General features: G+C 32.4%; 1 long non-coding RNA gene across 2 annotated transcripts in view; it reads left to right on the forward strand.

Annotated features, from left to right (window-relative positions):
* The window catches only part of LOC116216676 (uncharacterized), a 92,406-nt gene that overhangs the window by 50,659 nt on the left and 29,518 nt on the right, over window positions 1–12,229 (forward strand). Inside the window, exons 5-6 of one of the 2 annotated variants that reach the window (XR_014883613.1) lie at window positions 7,642–7,719; window positions 9,035–9,249. This is a non-coding gene — a long non-coding RNA (uncharacterized LOC116216676). The remainder of the gene's footprint in view (window positions 1–7,641; window positions 7,720–9,034; window positions 9,250–12,229) is intronic. The other variant, XR_014883611.1, reaches the window with a different exon arrangement.

A 12,229-nucleotide genomic window follows, 5' to 3' on the forward strand; every position in this document is an offset into this window, starting at 1 on the left:
ACATTTTGACTTTTTCAGTGAGTGGAGTTTGCAAGAGCAAGCACTAGAAAATTGTTGTGTAAATAAAATCCAAAATCCTGAAATCCTTCTTTAACCCAGCCCAGTACACTTAAGGTACATGTTAGCTGTAAATGGCTCTGATCACAAAATAAGTAAAATGTGAGCAAATGTAATTACTGTAGAAGTAAAATCAAACAGGAACATGGAATAATTGAATTAAAAAGCATACTTTAGTAGACAGTATTTTACCTATTTCTATTTTCATAATTTTTTTATTCTAAGTTTTTTATTTTGATATTGTCAAATCTGTGTAAATGAGAAGATTTACACTGCAATGCTCATATATTAAGTTTACAGGGATGAAAAGAACTGAATTATGTTAATTACTCAAAAAAACATGTACATACATACAAGTAGTCTTACTGAATTCAGATAAAGTAACACTTGTGAAATTGTTAAGATCTGTGTAATAGAACACATTTATTTGCCCTGAATATTGAATTTAAAATTATTTAATTATTTAATATTGAAATAGCAATTTATACACAGCCAAAATAATTGGATTTTAAATATTATGATTCTGCTTTGGTGATTGATTATTTACATTGAGGAATTTATATATTCATTATACTGAAGAATTATTTTAGTGAAAAAATAAGAATAAATAGAGCATTTAAAAATATGTATTTTTTAACAACAAATGAATAGAAAGGGGGATATTCTTTTGGGGTGTGTTTTCAAAATCACAAAATAGTTGGAAATGAATAGAAACTAGTCATCTTTTATATAACATTGAAAATACTCTGATAAATATTGATAAAATAAATTATTAAGTAAGTTTGATTTTTAGCACTCAGATTTATTTTGGAAAACACAAACAAAAAACAAACAAAACCAGCTATACAAAACAAAACAAAACAAACAAAAAACCAGAACCCTTGCTCTAGTATTTTTGTTCCAAATTCCGTTTTGAGAGCCTTTCTGGAAATTAGTGCATTGACATCATGGGTTTTGGAGCTACATTTGATTTTATTAAGTCATAGAAAAACGATCCAATGCTATGAATTTTCACCTATGTAAATATTAAGAATATTGCTTTCTTTATTAGAAGGTATAAGGTATGCTAATTAAACTACCAAAAAGCAACAGTAAAATCCTCAATAATACCTATCATAGGTATTGTAGTTAGTACGTAGCATAATATTGAAAAGGTATGAATATTTTTATGAAGACATTATCATTTTAGCACTTTTTCTTTCAATAAGCTCCTATGTCAATTTTCCTCTCTGGAAATTTCTTACTATACTCTCTTAATTTTATTTAGGGGACTTATAGCTCCCACCAAAAGAAGCAAGGGAAAAAAAGACCACAGCAACAAGAGACAAGCAGTACAGATACATACTGTAATAATCATTTACTATATTTCTGTCTTCATGGTGAATAGAAAGGTGGAGAATGAAAACTGCATGGTATTTATACCTCTTAGTAAAAGACAGAAGATTATAATGGTATTTATGTGATTTTGGGAAATGATTAGTCATACAAACATTCCTTGTCAGCTTTACTTTCTTTGGCTTTGTATTTATTTATTGTGAACGTTTATTCAGGAAAAAGAAGTAAGATTTTGCAGTCTTGTTGATGACTCTTTACTTGTGAAAAACAAGAAAGAAGCTTAATTTTTCTTCAAAAAAGGTCAAAATGGAGAGTAACGTTAAAAAGTTTGATCGGTAATCATAAAAACTACTTCTAATAATTAATAATTAAGAGAGGTAATAATTAAGAGGTAATAATTAAGAGAGTTTATCTTAAAGATTTGATCCAAATTTTGTTGAAGACTGGGAAAATCTCCGCTAACTCAGTGACGAGTCACTATGATCAATAATAATTTGATATCAGCATTTTGATGATTAAAATTTAGGCCAAGTGCATACTGAATAAACTGTCGGTAGAAACAGAAATAAATTTCTAATTCTTCCAATCATCAAAAAGGCATTCTGGAGAAGGATAAGCTCACCATCCACTACTAGAGATAATATGCTAGACTAGAATTAGTGCTAAAACACAAGCATTACTGGACATATAAGCACTGTAGATCTTCTCTGAAACTAATTTCTGAATAATAATGTAACACTGTCTGTGTAAAGTCCTGAAGTAATATAGTTAAGTTGGTTTATACATCTTCCAAGAAATTGAAAAAATAATTGCAAGTCGTATTTCTTTCAGAGTATAACACTATGCTCTGGTTTCTGCAGTCCCATAAATCAGTTGGCTGTTGTAAATATGCAGAAAGGCATTTTTGACAGCTATGAAAGTACACACTTCTCCTTGCTAGTGAATTTGTTCCTATAACCTGTCATTCAGTTTATTCAACTTATGTGGCCTTAGCCATGCCAAAATATCTGTGAATGCCACCATCTCTGAAATTTCTCAGAACAAGGAAAACTTTCAGGAATGGAAGCAGAAGAATTTTCTAAATAATTTAAAAAAAAAAAAAAAGGTAAAATGATATAAGGAATGCAGCAACAAGAAAAACATAAACATACTTTAAGCTAATGCTGTTTGACAGTTGGCATTCTACAGTTTTGTACAAAGAAACAGAAAACTGTGAACATGTTAACATACAATGTTGAAAGTTCCCATTTAGAAAAGCTATTTTAGTATGTTTTAATATGGAAATATTCTATATATTTGAGGACAAGTATGGTTAACAGTCTAAATAGAAAAAAAAAAACAAAACAAAACAAAAAAAAACCTTCTAGATACTATGACTGTCAAATATGTCTCAGTGTGGAATCACTGGAAGAAACCTTCCCTGTTCTGCCCTATTACACATAAAGAAGCAGAAGTATTCAGTGATTTGTATTAAAGATTAACCCAGTTTATTAAACTGTTTTGAAAATTTGTGCTATTCTGAAGAGATTTCCTGAAGGATCCAAGAAAACACATTTATCAAAAGGAAGGAAAATATGAACAGAATTTGAAAATTGTAGTATGCAGGAAGTTTTTCAAAATGACATGGAATAGAAATCTGTGAAATCTTAATGTGTTTGTGAAAAATGTAACAAGTAGAGTATTTAGACTATCCTCTGATAAATTTCAGAAAATTTTTTTCTTCTTTCTGATAAATTTCAGAAAATTTTTTTCTTCTTTTTCTGGACTATTTTTCTGTCTTCCAGTATTCTGGATCTTGTCTGTGATGGTACCCTCTGCCAGCTGCTTCAAAGAAAGTTACAAATTAATCCATGCCAGAAAATAATATAGTAACTTGCATAACAAGGAGCCATTCAAACCACTGTTTTAAGAGTAGAAACATCTTACTGAAACATCAGCATAAGAAAGACATTTCTTTTTAGCAGAAACATTGTTATTCTCTGAGAACTTACCAATAGGATCATGTGGTTTTTTTCTGTGTCTTTCTCAGACAGGTTACTACTCATCTTTTCAATGCACTTTCCATTGTAGTTCTTTGTACTCACCCTTTCTGTCACTTTTCTCTGAATACTGAAGTTTTTATATGATTTATGGGCGTAGTGACCAGAAATCGTCAGTGTTCAAGGTGAAGCTATACTGTTGACTTGTATCGCTACGTTGTATCACTACATTTTCTTCATTATTGTTTTCAGCTGTATGTTTTTGTTGTTGTTGTTGATTTCTAAATTCATACAGTTGTCTCTTTCAATTTGTTCCTTCTCTCAGCTCTACAGTTAAATTACAGCTGGTAGTTCAAAGTATACTTTCTAAGAACATTACCTTGTATTTATGAACAGGGAAGCTCATTTTTCGTAAACTCTCTGCTCTAGATACTTGAAAATCATAGTACTCATATTGACTATGTTAAATATATTAAATGATTTTGAATCCTCTGTAATTTTTCATCCAGATCACTAGCAAATATTCCAGCATTCCAACAGTCAGGATTTCATTTCTTTGTCAGTAACTCCACTTCTTCCTTCATGCTCATCTCCTTTTATGTTATATTATCAGCCATGCAAATCGAACATTTTGGAGTCCAGAGATACAGATATGGAAGTGTCCCAAGGCCTAGTGTTTAAGGTGGCAGCTTTGCCAACTTTCTTTATTGCTGTTCATGATGAAAGTATGTGACAAAGAGAAGCAGCTCCTGTGCTGTTTCTGACAAAGGCATCAAGTTGTTACCTATGAAGCAAGAAAGGTACGAATGACCTATCCTATAAATCACCTCTTGATAACCATTAGTATGAAGTCTGGATGTATTTCTTTTTAGAACATTAAAAATAACTTGGACAATTTACCTTACCTGAAAAGGAGGGGCGGACTAGGTGGTCTCAAGAGGTACCAATTTTACTTTTAGGAAGAGAATGAACATTTTATCAAATATTTTCTTGTAGCAGTCCGTTGATAGCAAAATGAAAGTTATGATTTTGTAGTTTTTAAATACAGAAAGGATCTTCAGTATTTCTTATTAGATATTTTACATCAGTTGGCGTGGATTACCTAGACTAGAACCTCTAAGCATATTGATAATGTAACTGGCACAGATTACTGGAAGGTATCTCCTCAGCTGCAAGAGTAACTGAAAACACTAAAATGTGCATTCTCTTCAGCATGAAAATCAAAGCAAATTCAGTGTCAAGGAGTTCAGTGCAGTAGACAAGGGTTACTCTTTAAAAGACGGTCTACAGTTATGAGATGCTGATTCAGGAAGGTAAGGCTTGCTTATTCAAACAATACAATGTTTTTCTGGTTGGTTCAGGACTGTACAGAAAATTCTCACAGAAGCTAAAGCTAATGAAAACTTACAATATCTTCTGCTTCAAACACCAACAACACTTCTGACTTTGATCTTGGTAGTGTAAAAAAATTACAGCTTAAAATGGAAACAAACTAATTCCATGGTGCACTCTAATGCACATATAGTTCTTTTCTCCATTAAAGAAAAAGGAGAAATAAAAAACATGATGACTAAACTTAAGGCAATAACAAATGTCCCACATTTACAGCAAGCTGTAAGCTCTTCACAGAGACATCAAAATTAAGATTTTGAGTTTTCCTGCAGTGTTGTCAATGGTAAAAATAATGATTCACGCTCTCATGAGAAAATTGTCACTGGAACTACATTGCTTTTAGATAAGTCTCACAATGAATTGAAATAACTGAGCATTTAAAGCTGTTTTTCGCTGACGAGAGTTCAGTTAATATAGCGGTGAATGCTTTCTAAGAAACCATATAACACGACAATTTAGAAAAGTTCATACACCTGAATGATGTGATTTTAAAAGAACTACTGTAACCTAGGACATTCTGCAGAATGCATATATATACTGCAGCATCCCAAGGGACAGTGTTTAAACCAGCAGATTTGTGAGGTCTCTGAGCCTTTCTACATGAGGCAAACGAGTGAACAAGTAGCTCATGTACAGTCCTGGACAAAGAAGACAAGTTGTTACTTTCATTCACCATGCAGCAGCAGAAAGGACAGGAGTAAAACAAAACTGTGATATGGAGAAAATCAATAGCATGTGTTCTGAATTCGTTTCATTCTTGAACATTTTAAATTCCAAGACTTATTTCTTAATATCTTCACCTTTTTAGGCTATAATACCGTTTTCACTTCAAAGTGATTGAATTGAGTTGTTTTATTTCAGTCAGTCTTTTGGATGCAGTGTTTCACTTTTCTACGTAAGGCTCAAATATCCCTGTCTAATTTTTAATAGCAGGCATTAATGATCAATTTAGGTTTTCTAGACAACAGAAGATTTTCAAGCAAGTGGCTTTCTTACTAAGTTTGCTTTTTCCCAGGCTAGCTGATAGAATGAACAATGTGGTGTTTCTCAAGTAAACAAGCTCATTAAAGTTTAGTTAAAACTCAAAAATATGGACTGTAAAATGGATGTATGCATTTACTGTGAAATGAAATAGGAGGGTATATTGTTACATTTGCTTCAACTGTTATATCAGTGAGTATCAGCCATCTGAAACAGAAAAAGTGCCTGTGGCATAAGAACAGTAGGACTCTGTTCCTATGTGTTTTGTTTCACAGTATGTCAAATTATTGTCATGACACAGACTAATATTAACCAAGAATGTCTTTGTGCAGCACTACAGCCTTTTGGTATGGAGTTTTGAATCACCTGCAAATTGGTATGTCAATTTCTTTTAAAGAAGTAATAGAAGACATACCCTGCAGCCATGAGCACATTCCAGAAGCTTTTTCAGAAACAGGCTAGTGCAATAAATACAGTATTACTGTCCTAAAGAAAGGGTGATTTTCACAGACACAATGCACAGACTAGAAGTGCTTGAAAAAGAAGTGGATATAAATATATGTATATAACATTTGCTATAAGAGCATATCTTTTTAATAAATAATTGATTACCCAGGGTAAACCTCTATATTGTAAAGATGCTACTGCAAGAACTCAACTATATATTTGGAAATCCTGATTATATCTACTACTGTCTTTATAATAAATTAAAAAAGAAAAAGTAGTTTATGTGCAAAGCACTTGCTATGTAGGCTAATTTATCAGGCAGTTCTGACTTGTTTTAAAAAGGACTTGCTTATCTCTGTTCATAAAGATGATAACTGCATGAAAATCCTTTGTGCCCATTTCATCTACGATAAATAAGGGACTGAAACTGTCTAGAGGTAGTCACAGGTTTTGGTAGATATTCTGTAACTGAATTAACTTTGATAGGTTCTATCCAGAAAGCCCTGGAGGTTGAAGTATTTTCATTTATCTACAGCATAGATTTAATACAGATAGCGGGAGTCTAATATTTCCCCATGTAATTACTCATTTGCCTCAAACACATCATAAAAGTAAAATTGGATTTAAACTTGAGGCTTTTTTGTTAACACAGGACATTGTTGTTTGTGTTAATGTTTTGTAGCTGACCTCGAATGGGATTAGGTTTTGTTTTCAGTTGGGATGTGAGACATCATTGAAACAGTAATGACTTTCACTCTGTATTGTCTTTAAATTTGAACATTTGCCCTGAAGAAGAAAGAATCAATCATTTTCTTCATTTGTACTCAGTCAGTTTTTAGCTTAGTTGTACTTTGGATACACTGGAAAAGCAGAAGTGTAGCTACTTGTTTGTTTTTGTGATATGGTTTTGATAATATGCTAATAATTCTAATCACTACACAACTGATGTTGGTGTGATGTGGTGAATTTTCACTTACTGGTAACAAGCATTATTTGTCACTTTTATTTTGAACAGCCACCAGTCATTTTAATGAAATGAAATTGCCTTCAAATAAAATTTTAGAAGGATTGTTCTAAGAGGTACTTCTTAAATAAACCACAGAGCAACCCACCACTGGTTCCTTGCTGATTTCTTTAACTCTGCTAACTTATACATTCATAGAATTGTTGAACATTTTGTACTGTTTTAAAGCGTTATGAGATTTGGAACAGATCCCTCTCACCTCCAATCCTAAAAGAAACATCTGGGGGGAAAAAAAAAAAAAAATCAACCATTTCTTTCCTTTTGTGCAGAAACCTCTTATTTAGACCGGTAATGTTATAGAGAATTCTTTAAGTTTAAAGCAGATACAAAAACGAAAATCACAGTGAAGATAAGATATGATATTAGGTATTTCAGATGTAGGTCTTATCATAGACGTGCCTTGTGTATGTTTTTTTCACTTCGCAGAGCCACCATCTGATTTGCTACAACTGAAGACTTTGCCTGAGACATGAGTACTCATCTGAAGTAGCTGGCATATTGCAGGTTAGATATATATTACACTGGCAGAACTTGGATTGCATGCTTATCCTCAGCATGAATCAAATACTGTCCTTGAATGTGCATGAAAAGTATCCTATTAAGTTCTGTAAGAGCTGGTAATTCACTGTTAGGAGGACAAAATTCCTCAAGCTTGTCTGGAATTTAGAAATTTGCTTATTATTATTCTCATCATTATTGATGATCTAAAAGGGAAGAAAAGTTTTCATCAGGAAACTTCCTCCATCTAAGAATATTAAGATCAATGGGAATTACTAATAACTTGGACTATCTAGAATTTTTTTAAAATTATCTTTCATGTAACTCTTCATTTACAGCCTGATACTAGAGCATATAAATGAAAAAGAGTTTATAAAATAAATGTGATGTATCAAAAAATATAGTGGTACAGAAAAATATGAATTTCATGATTGAATGTAATTCTATGAAATTTTAGCGCAATTATAAATAAGCTGTAGTACATTTGTATGCTTACGAGTTTTGATTTAATAATAAGGAAGCTAATTTAAAATGTCAAATAGATTCCAGAATACAGTTTTATTAGTTGAAGTAAAATAATGAAACACTAAAATTTTAAATAGCTAAGAAAGTGGGTAATAAACTGATATTTATTTAATAGAAAAATATATTAATGGTAAGTGTCTTTATCTAGGGCTGAGAATTGTACTGACTGGATTTCTTTCCAGATAGAGAATCAATGCACCATTAAAATCTATTCCAAGAACATACTTATCATCATAGAAGTACACTAATATTTTGCTGGTTCTCTAAATAAAATAAAATACAGCTCATACAGCTCCTCAAGTTCTGGGTCTACACACATTTTAGTATGAGTTTAAATTTATGCATGAGGATCAACTTGATGAGGTTCACGAGTGTGATTATATTCTTTACCCTTAAGTGATTTATGCTCTGCATCTTGCAGATAGTTTTCCATGAAATACAGAGCATCATCCCACTGTCATAAGTTACTGTAGGTCAATGGGGATAACATCAAATATATAGTGATTACTGAATCTTCAGATTCACTTGCTAGACAGCCAGCAGTTTCTGTGCATCAGTTGTCCCATCTTCAAATAAAGAAAGTATTATTCATGTCCTTTGAAATCTATGGACAGAAAGGTGTGATAGAAGAGTAAGTGCACCATTAATTTAATAGCAGTACATCTTCCATTTTTTTTTTTTCCTGGTCAAACACTATTTGTTAAGAATTAGGTCTTTTTGTACATTAATATGTAACATAGGTTTTCATATAATTTAATCAGAATAATTTTGTAATTTTGTCTCTTTGACACAACAGAACATGAAGATTACATGTAGCTGCAGAAGATTAATTAACTGGAAAGAAAACATTACAAATGCTATTAAAAGAGAAAGATCAAGAAAACGCACATTTCCAGAAAGATTTTTATTTTACTTCTGCACAGATACAGAAAAACAAAGAAGAAACAAACAATTAGCAATACTTAAAAATATTCTTTCAATGGCAAAGCCAGCCACAGGAGAGCATTCCAGGTAGTACTGTGAGTGCGAGAAAGCATGATGATATGAATGTTTCTGTTTTTTGATCTAAAACCTAATGTATTTTCTTAACGTCTTTTGAAGAAGAAGGACAACCAAAGAAACACAACATTTATGCAGCAGCAGTCATTTATGGTTTTAGCTGTATTTGGCATAATAAGTGACAATTTACTTCAGAACTTAGCGTTTGAGACCTGTTCAAGAATGTATTATGAAATGAATGATCTTGTGCGTAGTATCACAAAAGATATAATGAAAAAGAAACCTGATTTACAGAACTCATACAGCCTACTTACACAGTTCTGGTAAAGTTGGCAGACTACAGGATGTGTTCTAATTTACTGATAAAATAGTTCTACTAGGAGAGTTTTTCCATAGTTGACTTCAAACTTGTTAATCTCTTACAGTCATGAAACAGGAGAACAGTTGTTCAAGAAAGGCTGGCACTTGAGGTAGCTCTTCTAAGCTTTGTTTTGAGTCAAATACCCACTTCGTCATACTTGTACTGCTGATTTCACTGTTATCAAAAGCCATTGGGCAAATAAAACTTCTGCAGGTGATAGAAGTATAACGCTGAAAAAGATGTCCTAAGACATTATAATCTTCCATTTCTCTGTTCCTCCATTTACTCACGAGCAATGGAAGAGTAAGAACACATCGCTATCCTTTGAAGGCTTACTTGAATTGCAGATTTGAATAGGATGCAGAAATCCCTGTTTGCAACCAAAGAGCTCTCATGTCACGATAAAAATTCAGATGTGAAAGCAATAGCTCAGATCCAGAGTGGAGCTGCAGAAATACCTCAGGCCTCTCAGAAATGCTGAGTGCACATAATAATATTGATGCAATTAAACCACATTTAATTTTGAAGCAGGCTCTGTTAATACTTAATGCTAACATCTCCATGCTGTTTCACTTCTTCGTATAGACATACACTTGCACAGGCATCCCTAGCTATGAGAGATTGAAGGTCTAGTACCTGAAAATGACACTAAATTTCTTTATGGCAACAAGGTAATCCAGAACGTTGTGAGTCAAGAGTCTTCTTTGCCACTGAAGTCATTATGGAGCAATATAAAAAATAACATAACAAAAATAAAAATCTCATTGATATGATTTGAGAGTCAACATATGGCATAGTAAAACAAAAGTGTTCAAACAACAAACTAACAGTATATAGTTCATCATAAATATATTAAAAAGAGTATGTGAGCATCGCTGAATTTCCAAAGCATTCAAAAATCTCTAAAACTTGAACTACATCCGTATTTTAAGAACAAAGGCTGAGAGCCTCAGACCAACTGAACTTACAGACCAGGAGAAAGATCCTCTGGAGAACAACTTAGGAGGAAAAGAAAAATGTTGTATTTAGTGGAAGTGTGGAAAGGTCACAGAGGAGCTGTGAGGAGATGTTTTCTATTGTCAGTTATACATACTGAAAGCAAGATGAGTAGCCAACAGGCTTTGCGTATGCTTTATACTGGCAGCAAGTAATGCAATAATAATGGCTTATAACAGTGATTTATTGCTAGGGTGGAAGCACTCCTCTTCTATTGTTGTCTGTTTTTTTTTTAAAACAGAGCTCATTTGCAGTTATCTTAAACACGCTTGCATGCTGTGTGAGAATGCATCCATTATGATGAGGGCTTACTCTAACATAGTGGAGAAGATTCAATATTCACTGTTCCTCACATTTATGACAAATGTTTCAAGGTTTCTCAAGGCAAAAATTTACACATGGCCAACTTTGAGCTACTTCTAGCTGCTTTGTTTTGAGTGATCCCTTATTTACTTGCAGTTTATATTGCTTTATTTGTAATGAACAAGCTACCAACATTTTTGCCCTATTTGCAAATATTAAATAAGAAAAATTGTTAATAAGATATTTCTCCTTTGAATTTTCAGATAGCAGTACTTAATTTTTCTATATTGAAATCTAAGAATTCAGAAATGTAATGAAATAGAATATTTTAAGTAACATGATTGCAATTACTATAAAGCTCATTACATACATTTATGAAATGCCATAGGCAATCTCTATTTTGAGAGGACAATTGAAACCTATTTATGGAGACATATTTTCAATTCACACAACAAAAAATAGATGGAATTTTAAAGATTTCAGATCCACTGATCCTTCAAAGTAGATGTCCTCAAGCGTAGGGTGAAAGAAGAGATTAGAATTGTTCTGAGGATACTAGAAATGGTCTGTAAATGGTGTGGGTCCATGCTAATGGCAGTGCTCCTAGCTAATGACAATTTAAATATTTCTATCACTATTTTATTATTATATCAGTTGCAGAAAAAAAAAAACATTGAGATTCCTTTAGTATCACAACTATCAACAAAAATGTAAAATTTGATCCTCAAGAGTGAGAAACAGAAGAAAACTGGCAGCACAGTAAACTACATTTTTTAAAGCCTTTAGAAATGTATATGGTATGTAATGCATCAATACATGGGTTTGGATATGTTTCCTTGAGGCTGCAAGAATGGCTGCTTACCATCTGCAATAGCTTCTATTCCTGCAAAAGTTCTTAAAATGTTGTACATAGATCAAGCCCAGCTGACTGTTTTACAGAGCCTCTTAAATTGTGCTAGTTAAGTGCTAAATCACATTCTTATTTTATTATAAAACATGGGACATACAGGAATCTAAAAATAACTGTTTATTATACAGACCAATAAATAATAATAATAAAAATAGGTTTTGAAAATCCCAAACAGATTTTTTTTGTTGTTTTTTTTTTTTTTTTTTTTTGTTTTTTTTTTTTTTTTTACAAACAGATTTTACCTTTCTTCATAAATAGAATTATTCGCTACTCACAAATACAGTAAAACTAGGATTTCAGCTGAGCCTTTAGAGGAACATCTAGCCAGTAAGCTTTGCTTATGCTGCAGACAGCTACCCTGAGGAGTGATTTGAATTTAAATGTGACTCCCTTATTAGTTTCTGCTAACTGCAAATATCCCA

The sequence above is a fragment of the Meleagris gallopavo genome, chromosome 5 (assembly GCF_905368555.1).
Source record: "Meleagris gallopavo chromosome 5, MGAL_WU_HG_1.1, whole genome shotgun sequence".
NCBI classification, from domain to species: Eukaryota; Metazoa; Chordata; class Aves; order Galliformes; family Phasianidae; genus Meleagris; species Meleagris gallopavo.